Genomic DNA, 14,058 nt, shown 5'->3' on the forward strand with positions numbered 1-14,058 from the left:
CTAATTGTTCAGAAATGTATTACAGTGTTCAATATAACAAATGCATACAAGGTTTGCATGATTCCTTGGTCTCAAGTTCATCGCTGAGCCAGGAGACGACAGGTGATTCCAATGCACGAGTAGAAGGGAAACCTGAACCTTTCCATTTTCTTTCCTTCCTGCCGCTTTTCTCACACCCTGGTGTGGTCGTGAGTGCGATGTGTATCGTATATGTTGACTTGACCCTGTTTAACGACTGGATGTCCTTCATAACGTTAACCCTACGCGAAGGGATATTCTCATTATTGGGTGTTTCTGCGATGGTTGACAGTGTAGTGTGTATAAGAAGGGACGCGTATTGAGACAAACAAAAGCACTGTCCCCAAACTACATTGTTGAATTGCCACGACGCAGCTAAAAAATCTTGCCAGAATTCGAATTAACTATTCAGCCCAGGAGTTGCATGGAATCTATCGTTCCTTCGCTAATATTCTCAAGCTTGCACTGCACTTCGAAATATATGTGAGGAATGTTTCGTTTTAACTATACATTGAGATTACCAGAAATTAACGATATACAGCAATATGTATAAAAACAATTAAAATTCTCTTACTTGATCTACCTTATCGACAATCATATGAACTTTCGCAAGTAAATAATGAATAGGCCTATACAGAATCATCTACTGTACATCACCACTTTTGTTCTCAATAGTGATCTGTGTCAAGGTTGGTAGAAACAGATTTCCTCGAATAATGATATACTGTATTTCATTATAATTCGTATTCACTTAGTCTACTTCTTTACGCAGAACAATTAAGTGAAGGCATAGAAATATATGAATAGAATATATGAATATAGTCTAGCATTTTCAAACTTGAAAATAAACAGCAAGGTCAGTGATATTCAGCTAGTTACTCGGTTAACGAACTCTTTCTATTCCTCATGAAATTCTCTCTCCTCTAAAAGTTATTATGTAAAGTGAAGTTAAGAAACTAGAAAATCCGGAGATCTAGTTAGGCCTATACTGCCTTCTTTTAACCTCTCAGTACAATTGTACATTTATTACTTTTTTTGCATTTTGTGCTGGCTTCCGTTAATTTTGGGTCTTGAATTTAATTATTCCATTTAGTTCTCTTATGATTTGGGCCTAGAATTATACGATGGTTTAGTTTTACGCTGCACACCAGAATATATGCCAATTGATGGATTACCTCAAGAAAATTCAGTGCTGCACGCACATCAATTTGAGGAGCAAGTGCATTTTTATTTGCTTTATTTCACATGGACGCAGCCAGTCTTATGACAGCGTTGAGACACGACAGGGAAGCAAACGACTGTTGCCTTAATTAAGGCAATTTGCCTGGTGTTAAAATGGGAAACAACGGAAAACCGCCTTCCGGGTTACCGACAGTGGGGTTCGAATCTGCAATATTTCGAATGCAAGCTTACAGCTACGTGACCAGACCACGTAACAACCTCGCTCGGTAGGTCAAAGACAAAAATTCTGGCCTAAACGTGCAAAAAGAGGAATACATTTAGAATTGTACTGAGAGGTAAAAGGAAGGCAGAATAGGCCTAAATGGATATTTATACTTGCAACACACCTGGTTCGAACTTTTACCGTCTATGACAATTTTAGACTTTAGTTCATTTTACCTCGACATTGGGGAATTAATTTTGATGCTTTATAAAATTTAGGGGGGAACCAACTCCTGTATTGAACTTTGAAATGTTTGGGGTCGAACAGCATCTCCTGGAAAACAGTTAGGAACTAGCGAACATATTTCAGAACCAACTCCAGCCCAGGATATGAAGTCAGTCTAGTTTCGTGGCAGAGAGGTATCTTTTGCTATTAATGTCCGCTTACGTGATCAGTCCGCAAACTCTCTTCTCCGACAGCTCCTTGGCGGTAACTGAACTCACAAGGAAGTGACATAGCTCTGGAGCCACCAATTTTGTTGATTTACGTTCAAAATGAACAAATACTTCTCCAGTGTTTGTTTCATTGACCTTTATTCAACAACGAAATTGTCTTTTAAATTTCACAGCCTGCATAACTGTTAGAAATTTGCATTTGAGTAGGCCTATCTGTAGTGATCAGCGTCCCATACTTTCACACAGGCGTCTTGGATCCGAGCCAAGCCAGTGCTTTATTTTTACTTTTTAATGTGATTTTGTTTTCTTCGATGTAGACTTGTTGTTTGGAAATGCGTAGATTAAATACAATCTTTATGATTAGAGACGCGTTTACTATCTTTCTCAGTTGTAGGGTAATTTGTCGCTTCACCACCTTCCCACTACGTTCCGTACTCCCCAAGGGAAATAATGGAAAAGACAAAAATTTAGCACATTCTGCACTGTGCCCGTCTGTTTCCTCTTTGCGCAGTTTGCGAGTCGCTGGCTTACATTCACGTTGGGATGAGTGAATTAGTCGTTTAGAGCGCTAGCTTTATGAGGAAAAGTTCGCAGGTTCGATCGTGGATCACACCGGTGGCCAGATAAGTCAGCATTTTGTTTATATATTCAACGGCAGGTGAAAGATTTACGGCAATTCGGTGTCTCGAAGATTGGAAACGTAGTTAGTGGGACGAAAAACCAGGAACATTATTATTATTATTATTATTATTATTATTATTATTATTATTATTATTATTATTATTATTATTATTTTTTTTTGCAAGTTGCTTTACGTCGCACCGACACAGATAGGTCTTACGGCGACGATGGGACAGGAAGGGGCTAGGAGTGGAAAGGAAGCGGCCGTGGCCTTAATTAGGGTACAGCCCCAGCATTTGCCTGGTGTGAAAATGGGAAACCACGGAAAACCATCTTCAGGGCTGCCTACAGTGGGGTTCAAACCCACTATCTCCCGAATACTGCACACTGGCCGCACTTAAGCGACTGCAGCTATCGAGCTCGGTATTATTATTATTATTATTATTATTATTATTATTATTATTATTATTATTATTATTATTATTATTATTATTATTATTACTGACTTAGTTACAAGCAGTCAACACAGATAACGTCAGCGTTCTGCATGATCTTCAAATTGGTGGGGTCCCTGGCTCACGTCTGCTTAGCAAAATTATTTTTCTTCCTGTTTTGTGTATTCTAAATGGTTCTTAAGTTTACCATAAACTTGACTTCGCTAAAAATAAGGCATGGAATATTCTGGAACCTAACGGCTCTGATATGGTAATGAAAAGTTGGTAGAATTTTGCGATGCACGAAGACAAGAAGTTGTACAAATGAGCCGCCCGCATAGAAGTCAGGGACGCTTACCACTATATCACCGGTGCTATAGATAAAAACACAAGGTCCAATGGCACACACCTTTGGAGACGTGCCTGTTTATTTTTGATGAATTTTAACCTCCAAAAGTATAAACGAAATCGATGACACCATAACTGTAGCTCCCCTTGTTAGTTAAATAACTGCCAAGGAGCTGTCGGATATGAAAGCCTGTGGACTGATGACGCAAGTGGACATTAATGGCAAAAGAAGTAACCATGATACCACACTGCCAAGAAACAAGCAGCTTTGTAATTAATTATGGACTACATATGAATTTCTGTCTGGTGTAGCGATTATTCTCGGAACGCTCGTTCTTTTAATTTTAGACCTAACTTTATAAAGGGACCATGCACCAAAAACATATTTCAGATTTACTGATGTAAATCACTGCTAAATGCTCTGACAATTTATTTTATAGGTTTTTCGTGTGATAAAACCCTTAATTAGGCACATAGACAAACAGCTATGGGTATGTATGGTAGTATACAGCATGTGCCTAAACAGTTACTTTCAGTTTGTCCTGTGACCAAAATAAAAAAGAAATGTCCTTTTGGACACATTTTCTACAGTACGTTGTTGCTGGGGTACATGCGTTATATATGGCCACAACCGTATTGACGTTTCTGTACCCGACGTACATTTTGTTCACCGACGAGGCCACATTTAGAAGAGATCGCATCATAAATTTACGTAACGTACGCACGTGGGCAGTTGGAGGTCTCCATGGTACAGTTGTCGCTAATCATCAACAGCGTTTTGGTCGCAGTGTGTGGTGTGGCATCATCCATGATCAACCGATACATGTTAATCCGACGACTGAATGGTCTCAGACCTTCTTGTGTGACTCGCTGTCTGCACTAACTTACTGGAATATGTGTCCCAAGCAGTTCGCTACGTCTCTAGTTAGTAGGCCTACATGATGAGGCTCCAGGGCACTTCAGTTTGTATGTACGCCTATTTTTCATAGCACCTTCCCACGGTGGCGGATTCTATGTCGAGGTCCACTGAATTGGGCTACCCGACGTCCTGACGTTAATATACTGGACTTGCGGGAGACAAATGAAAAGTATGGTGTACCCTATTCCGTTTAACGACACAAACGACTTGGAACAGCGTATCAATAACCATTCTTCTCATAGCATTTTTCAATTACCTTTCGCATACTGAAAATCTTATCCTGACAACCCCTCTGCCATCTGAAATTACGCTGGTTTACATCCACTTCACTGTCAAGCACTGATCGCACCCTCCCTTCAAAAATCCGCGTGAACACCTTGCCTAGAATACTGATGAATGAAATACCTCGATAGATGTTGAAATCCATCCTGTTTCCTTGATTATAGATAGGTGTAATTACAGTTTTCGTCCAATCAGCAGGTAATAGGGAATCCATGCTAATTTCATTACTCTATGAACCCATTTCATTCCTGCCTTACCAGTATATTTCATCATTTCAGGTCTACTTTCATCTATTGCTCCTGCTTTAAGAAAATATTTATTTACTATTCTTTCCAATTCCTCAAGTGTAATTTCACTACCATCACTGTCCTCCTCTCCTTTTATGCTGAGAAAATTTTCATAATACTCCTTCCACCTGCCCAGTGATTTCTTGGGATCGACTGTGAGTTCACCTGATTTACCCAAAACACTATTCATTCCCTATTTCCCTCCCTTTCTTTATTACTGTCCTTAAAGGTTCCCCTGCCACTTGACCTAGCCTTTCCAGGTTATCACCTAAATCTTACCGTCCCTTCTTGTTGGATTCAATAATCATTCGTTTCGCTCTGTTTCATTCAGTTCTTGTCTTCATCAGTCCTTGTTTCGCTGCGATTTCTGATACGCCTTTCTTTTACGTTTACAAGCTGCCCTCATTTCATAATTCCGCCAAGATGTTCGCCTTTTCGCATCTTTACACACATTTGTTCCTAGGTATTACCTTGCTGTTTCTACTACAGCATCCCCGCATGCCACCCATTCTGTTTTTATACTGTATCCTGAACATGCTTACTGTCTTTTGTTTGGAAATTTTCGCTAATCATATCCATGTACTTCGGTCTAATTTCTTCGTCCTGGAGATTCTCTACCCTTGTTCGTCTGAAGACTGATTTCGCTTTCTCTATCCCCGACCTGGAGATACTTAGTTCACTACAGATCAGACAGTAGACTATATTATAAAAAGTCCCCGGGATACTCGCACATTTCTGACAGATTTCCTAAATTAAAAGTCTGCTACGATATAATCTATTATGGATCTGGTGCCCCTACCCTCCCTTGTGTAGTGGTGAATAGCCCTGTCCTTAAATAATGCATTTTTAACTGATAATCCCATACCAGAGCAGAAATCCTTCCGTATCTCCTCACATTTACCCATCACCTTGTTATATCCTTCGATTATTTTTCAAACTCTCGTATTGAATCGCCAATTAACACTATCCTATTATTGCTATCGACTTCGACTACGATGTCACTCAATGCTTCATAAAACTTGTCAACTTCTTCCTCATCTGCACCTCACATCATCCCCATATGCACCCTCACATGGTGAATAAACTGTACAACTCGCGTCCTAATTCCTCCATGTGCTAAATCTACCCTCCTCATTCGCTCATTTGCGTGCCAAACAGAAATTATGTTGCATGCAATAGTATTTCTGAAGTAATGAACATTTCTATTTTACACTTTGCCCTTCCCTGTTTAACACCTGTTACGAACATTTTATAATCTCCTATCTTTTCCTTGTTATCTTATCTTACCCGAGTATAATTTTTTAACACATTCAGACGTATCTTCTTTGCTGAATCAACCAGTTATACTTTCTTCCTTCCTTTACGAGCCCCATTAAGACTGATAGCTTTCCATCGTTCGCCAAGTTGTTTCCAAGGAATTTCTCGCCTGTCAACTGGCTTGCTTTAAACGTGCTGAGCGTGAATGGTAAAAGTTCTCTGAAGCAGGATGCTACCCATACACATATGCCCAGTGAGAATCTCTCGTATAACGGGTTGGGGACCACCGATGGATTGTATAGACCTACCCGGCTGAGCACAAGGAGGGCCATGACTCAAAATATGCACGAAATGCCCACTCCTGTCCCATAGCAACTAGTATCCTGACTCTCAGAACCACTTACTAGGCCACTCAGCCGTTGCCCACGTTTCACGAAGTATTATGTGACTACTGTAACCCATACCACGCACCGCACAAATAAGCAAAAAGAAACATATGGTGTCACCTGCTCCATCACTGATTCAATGGAAGCATCCTTTCCCAACTTTCTTCGCGGTATGTCTGAAAAGGGATAAAAGAGATTCGCGAGAATAAACTTTCCCCGTTTCGTTGAGTACGCGGTACTTTTGCTTAGATAGAAAGAAACTGAAGCAGTATACTACGGGCAAAAGGAAAGTTTTTCTCAATTGTAATCTGTGTAAGATATTCCGACTCACATAATGCTATTATTGAAAAATGTTACGTACCTAATCAGTTAAAACTCAGTTCTCATGCTATCCTCCCACACGTTCTCTGTTACAAAAAACACGTTCCATAATCAATTGTTTCAGGTCGTGGTTCGCTCTGGTCTACGCCATGAAACGGGAAGTCATTATTTCTAGTCCTGGAGCCACAGTGGATTTATAATAACAGCTGTAGCCAAATTTCTCTAGTAACCCAGAATAGACAGCTCAGCGATGAATTTCCGTCATGCGTGACAACGTTGAATAAGTTAAATAAGTCTAATAAGTTGTTTAAAGTCACGGGATGCCAAATGGTGATATATTAGGTCAATAACAAGTTCTGAACTGGATCCATCTTTGCTTTCACTTACGTTTATTAAGTTCTCTTACACATTTTCTGTTCGATTTGCCTTGGTAAACTTTCCTTCTCCTCAGACCTCAGCAGTGTTACACTGCACTTTTCATTTTTCAGTTTTACATGAACATTCATTTTTAGGAAATTGCTCACTATTTTCTCAAGAGAGCAGGGTTCCAATTCTTTCTTGTTTCTGTGGGTTCGGGCCTCAGCAGCACCCACAACCACTTACATGATATAAGTTCATGACCGTATAAGATTCATAACCTTTCGTCATATTCTCTTCTTTTTCCGGGAGATCGATAGTTTAATACAGATTGTCTTCGTCCTTCTTTGCTTCATTGAGAAATCGGTAAAAGCAATTAAGATCCAACTTAAGTTCTCGTATATATTGTGAGTTTTTAAACTCATCAAGCCCTGAGGGCATGGGCCTCAATGCGGTAACTAAATTGCCTGGATTTAAAGTCATTCGTATACATTGTTCCTTAATAGCCCCTTTGGAATTCATCATCTTCTATGACGTACTATGATCGGCTAACGCTGCCGTCACTGTGATCTGGTGTTATTCTTTGCAGCTTAGAACAATGTGAAAGTGCTGGTGTATCCGTCATGATTTTCTTAAAACCAGGATATCCTTCTTCATCCGTGGCCTCTTTCAGTTTTACTTCACCGTGTGGTCAAAGTACTCCATTTTTTGTCCTTTTGGTGGTTTTCAGGATCTCTAGTTGTTTTAAAACTTCAGTGCTGCCTACTTTATCCAGCCATGATAACCTTTGTAGGCGTCTGTAGCACCGCATCAGCTGGAACTGGCTGTGAGTGTCCAGGCCTCAGTGGCGTATAGCAGTGAGAAAATATAGCATCGAAGTATACTAGGATATGGACTTACATCATAGTACCTCCGGCTCCATGGCTTAATGGCCTTTGATCACAGGAGTCCCGGGTTCGATTCTCAGCGGTGTCGGGAATCTTAACCATAATTGGTTAATTTCTCAGACACGGGGGCTGGGTGTACGTGTCGTCTTCATCTTCATTTCATCCTCATCATAACGCGCAGGTCGCCTACGAGAGTCAAATCTAAAAGACCTGCACCTGGCGAGCCGAACTTGTCCTCGGACACTCCCGGCACTAAAAGCCATACGCCATTGCATTTTTTTCCAAGTACCTGTTACAGAAGATTTTGGTAATTGTCTTAAATTCAACTCTTACCTGTTCAATCCGAGATCATATTTCCGTTTGTTATAAAGTAAACAGCCAAGATATCTAAAGTAGTGAACTCGCTCTAACGTTGTACCAGCAACTGTCAGGTTAAGATGTAAAAAGCTATTTTTTCTTCTATTTTTTACGTCGCACCGACACAGATAGGTCTTATGGCGACGATGGGATAGGAAAGACCTAGGAATGGGAAGGAAGCAGCCGTGGCCTTATTTAAGGTTCAGCCCCAGCATTTTCCTGGTGTGAAAATTGGAAACCACGGAAAACCATCTTCAAGGCTGCCGACAGTGGGGCTCGAATCCACTATCTACCGGATGCAAGCTCACAGCTGCGCCCTCCTAACCGCACGGCCAACTCGCCCGGTAAGATGTAAAAAGGCATGTCTGCTCAGTATGTGTTTAGGTACAAGCCTCGAGATATATTGTATTTATCTACACAATTCAGTAGCACTTGTAGATATTCACCATTTGTTGCTAGAAGATAGATGTCATTTGCATATCTCAGGTTGTTTATTACGATACCCTCCTGTGCTCCTTTCAAAGTTTTGCAAAAATTCATTTCAAAGTAAAAGAGTACAGATGGAGTATCCTAATTCAGTTTCAAAGAGACAGAGCGAAGTAGCAGAAAATCTTCCTGTATCTTTCTAAAATCATCAATTACTACCACCATCTCACAAATACCCAGAGAGAAACTGAAGGAATCAAAGCTTGATTCCATGTTAATATATATTTTTCTCTTTTCCTATATTTTCCTTCCTTCACACCATCATCAATTTTGGCATCCGCTAGGACATCATTCACGACACACTGCATTAATTATTATAGGGTCTCTCCGAAAGGATTTCTTAACTTCAACTGTTTCTAGACAGGCAGAAATTGACAAACATTGTTGTATAGAGCTGAAAATTAACTAAACAGTTGAAGAAGAATAGGAACGGTGGGAGGGGGAGGGGGAGGGGTAGGAGGAGGGAGGGTAAGAGGAGGGGGAGAGGGAGTATTCATTCTGGTGAAAGAAGAATTTGTAAGCTACGAAAACGTTAAGATGAGAAACATGAAATTCTAGGTGTAATGCTCATTTTTAAAGAATAGACAACTTGGATGTCTTTGGAGTGTACAGACCGGAAAAAGGTAGCGCTGACACGGATTCGGAATTATTTGATAAGATAATCAGCTATGTGGGAAACGACGTGGAAAGGAATGTGATTGTAGTGGGGCATCTGAATTTACCAAATGTCAGTTGTGAAGGAAATGCGAACGACAGGAAGCATGACCAACAAATGGAAAATAAGCTAATATGGGAAGGACAGCTGATTCAGAAAGTGATAGAACCAACCAGAGGGAAAATATCCTGGATGTGGTGATGGTAAAACCAGATGAGCTCTATAGAGAAACCGAAGTAATAGATGCCATTAGTGATCATGAAGCTGTTTTTGTTGTAGTTAAAAATAAATGTATCAGAAAGGAAGGTCTTAAAAGTAGGACTATTAGGCAGTACCTTATGGCTGATTAAGCAGGCATGAGGCAGTTTTTAAAAAGTAACTATGGTCGGTGGAAAACGCTAAATAAAAATGTAAACAGACTCTGGAATGGGTTTAAAGAAGTTGTTGAGGAATGTGAAAATATGTTTGTACCTTTAAAGGTTGTAAGAAATGGTAAAGACCCACCTTATTATAATAGAGAAATAAAGAGACTAAGAAGGAGGTGTAGGCTGGAAAGAAATAGAGTTAGAAATGGCTGTGGAAGTAAGGAGAAATTGAAGGAACTTACTAGGAAATTGAAACCAGCAAAGAAGGCAGGTAAGGATAACATGATGACAAGCATAATTGGCAGTAATGCAAATTCTAGTGATAAATGGAAGGGTATGTATAGGTATTTTAAGGCAGAAACAGGTTCCAAGAAGGATATTCCTGAATAATTAATGAACAAGGAGAGTGTGTATGTGAGGATCTACAAAAGGCGGAAGTATTCAGTCAGCAGTATGTAAAGATTCATGGTTACAAGGATAATGTCCAGATAGAGGAGGAGACTAATGCTAAAGAAGTATTAAAATTTACATATGATAACAATGACATTTACAATAAGATACAAAAATTGAAAAATAGAAAAGCGGCTGGAATTGATAAGATTTCTGGGGATATACTAAAGACAATGGGTTGGGATATAGTACCTTATCTGAAGTACTTATTTTATTATTGTTTCCTTGAAGGAGCTATACCAAATGAATGGCGAGTTGCTATAGTAGCCCCTGTGTATAAAGGAAAGGGTGATAGACATAAAGCTGAAAATTACAGGCCAGTAAGTTTGACATGCGTTGCATGTAAGCTTTGGGAAGGCATTCCTTCTGATTTTATTAGACATCTTTGTGAAATTAATAACTGGTTCGATAGAAGGCAGTTCGGTTTTAGGAAAGGTTATTCCACTGAAGCTCAACTTGTAGGATTCCAGCAAGATAGAGCAGATATCTTAGATTCAAGAGGTCAAATGAACTGTATTGCGATTGACCTGTCTAAAGCATTTGATAGGGTGGATCATGGGAGACTACTGGCAAAAATGAGTGCAACTGGACTAGACAAAAGAGTGACTGAATGGTTTGATATATTTCTAGAAAATAGATCTCAGAGAATTAGAGTAGACGAAGCTTTATCTGACCCTGTAATAATTAAGAGGGGAATTTCTCAGGACGGTATTATTGGACCTTTATGTTTTCTTTTATATATATAAATGATATGAGTGAAGAAGTGGAATCAGAGGTGAGGTTTTTGCAGATGATGTTATTCTGTATAGAGTAATAAATAAGTTACAAGATTGTGAGCAACTGCAACGTGACCTCGATAATGTTGTGCTATGGACACCAGGCAATGTTATGTTGATAAACGGGGTTAAAAGTCAGGTTGTGTGTTTCACAAATAGGAAAAGTCCTTTCATTTTTAATTACTGCGTTGATGGGGTGAAAGTTCCTATTTGGGGATCATTGTAAGTATCTAGGTGTTAATATAAGGAAAGATCTTCATTGGGGTAATCACATAAATGGGATTGTAATTACGGGGGACAGATCTCTGCACATGGTTATGAGGGTGTTTAGAGGTTATAGTAAGGATGTAAAGGAGAGGGCATATAAGTCTCTGGTAAGACCCCAAGTAGAGTATGGTTCCAGTGTATGGGACCCTCACCAGCATTACCTGATTCAAGAACTGAAAAAAATCCAAAGAAAAGCAGCTCGATTTGTTCTGGGTGATTTACGACAAAAGAGTAGCGTTACAAAAATGTTGCAAAATTTGGGCTGGGAAGACTTGAGAGAAAGAATACGAGCTGCTCGAGTAAGTGGTATGTTCCGAGCTGTCAGCGGAGTGGAATTACATTAGTATACGAATAAGTTTGAGTGATGTCTTTAAAAGTAGGAATGATCACAATATGAAGATAAAGTTGGAATTCAAGAGGACAAATTGGGGCAAATATTCACTTATAGCAAGGGGATTTAGGGATTGGAATAATTTACCAAGGGAGATGTTCAATAAATTTCCAATTTCTTTGAAATTATTTAACGTTAGGAAAACAATAGATAGGGAATCTGCCACCTTTGAGACTTCCCTAAATGCAGACCAGTATTGATTGATTAATTCAAACGCAATCGTAAGACAAGCACTATTAGCTGAGATCTGAACCAATATATCATTACATTTGATTGTTTATTTTGTCGGATACATTTTCGTATATTTCCTAAGCTCTACATTTAGTATGTAAAAATAAATTACGTCCTTACTTAATTTAGCATTTCAAAACATATATTGCCTTCGGTATTCTGAAGCCACAGTGAGTATCTCCTCAAGTGATATAAGGCTCGGATAACATCCCCGAAAAACCTTGGAAGAAATAATAAAATTTGCGCGCTTCACTCAGGAGATACTGCATCAGCCTTGGATATCCGTGCAAAATCATATCAGTCAGTTATTTTCAAAAAACAGTGACGTACAGTACGCCTGTCTAATTCTTTAGTAGTAGCAGCAGTAGCAGCAGTCCAGATTTTGATCTAGGATAAATGGGATGGAATAGAAATTAACCAAAAGAAAGCTGACACAGTTATTAAATTATATTTATGTACTCTCCTTCTTCATTGGCCATTTTTATAATCAACTAGCAAGATACCCGTGCTTCGCTACGGTATTATACTGAAATTTATAATTGAATGCTTATTGTTTTAGATATATAATCCGCCGAAATTCGCGGTCTGACTCGTTTTCTGCGAGAACCCACCAAAATTCCCGATCTGACTCGTTTTCTATTAGATTACGGCATGTTTCCTCCCATTTTTCAATCTTCTTTTCCAGCAATCGATTTCGTTCTTCGCGGGCTAGGCTCAGGTATTCCTCCCGGTCAGTTGGGTCCGTAAATCTTTGCCATCTTTTCCTATAATCATTTTTAATATGGATAAAATCCTTCAGGAGATCCGGCGTGGTGTCATATTGGGTGCCTAGAAGGCACTGAACCCGCGGCCGGACTGCATTCTTAGTCATTACCCGTCCAGGAGCCGTTTCCAGCGTGGTCCGCACATTTGACGACGGTCCGGAACATCATCATCATTATTATTATTATTATTATTATTATTATTATTATTATTATTATTATTATTATTATTATTATTATTATTATGTGTTGCTGGAATGGATGATGACAGGAAAACCGGAGTATCCGGAGAAAAACCTGTCCCGCCTCCGTTTTGTCCAGCACGAATGTCACATGGAGTGAACGGGATTTGAACCACGGAACCCAGCTGTGAGAGGCCGGCGCGCTGCCGAGGATCCTTATAAGTACATTAAGAACAGTAAAATCAATTGGTCTCACCTCCTTCTACACCCCACCGCCGTTAAGTTTATTTACCGGCACCCCCCCCCCAAAAATAATTAAAAGAAGGCTTGTTTCTTATGTTTAAAGAAGATTTCAAACACCAATGTTCACGTCTATTACCTTCAGTTTTGAGATATAAGTATCCCCATAAAAATAATTTACTTTTTTCACTTCATTTCACACTACTCCCCTCCCCCCTAAGTGAATTTTCCCGCAAAAAATACTTGTTTCTTTAATAGTAAAGGATCTTCTAAATACCAATTATCACGACTCTAACTTCTTCAGTTTTTGATTTATGTGTCCTCATGAAAGGAATTCAACTCCTTTACACTCCCGCCCTCCAAGATGGTTTCCCCCCAAAACGCGTTTTTTGTTTTTAAAGGAGATCCAAATACGAATTTTCACGTCTGTAACAACTTTAGTTTTTATTAGATGTATGTATTCTCATTCAATTAATTTAATTAATTTTTCAATTCTTTCACCCCCCCCCCCTCATTGGATTTTCCGAGAATACGTGTTTCTTTATGTTTAAAGCAGATTGCAAATATCAAATTTCACGTCTGTAACATCTTCATTTTTGAGATATCAGTAGCCTAATTAAAAGAATTCAACACCATTTTCAGTCACTTTTACCCCCCCCCCCCCTCCACCCAAGTGGTATTTCCGAAAGCTAAAAATACACGTTTCTTTATGTTTAATAGAGATAAAAAAATACCATTTTTCACTTCTGTAACATGTTAAGTTTTTTGAGATAAACTGTAAAAATTCTCATTTTAAAATTTCACCCCTTTTGAGTTCCCCTTAAGTGGAGTTTCCAAACACAAATCACCTATGTTTCTTTAGATTTACAGGAGATACAAACACCCACTTTTTACGTCTGTAACATTTTACGTTTCCAAGATATTCTGTAGATATAGTCTTT

The sequence above is a fragment of the Anabrus simplex genome, chromosome 4 (assembly GCF_040414725.1).
Source record: "Anabrus simplex isolate iqAnaSimp1 chromosome 4, ASM4041472v1, whole genome shotgun sequence".
NCBI classification, from domain to species: Eukaryota; Metazoa; Arthropoda; class Insecta; order Orthoptera; family Tettigoniidae; genus Anabrus; species Anabrus simplex.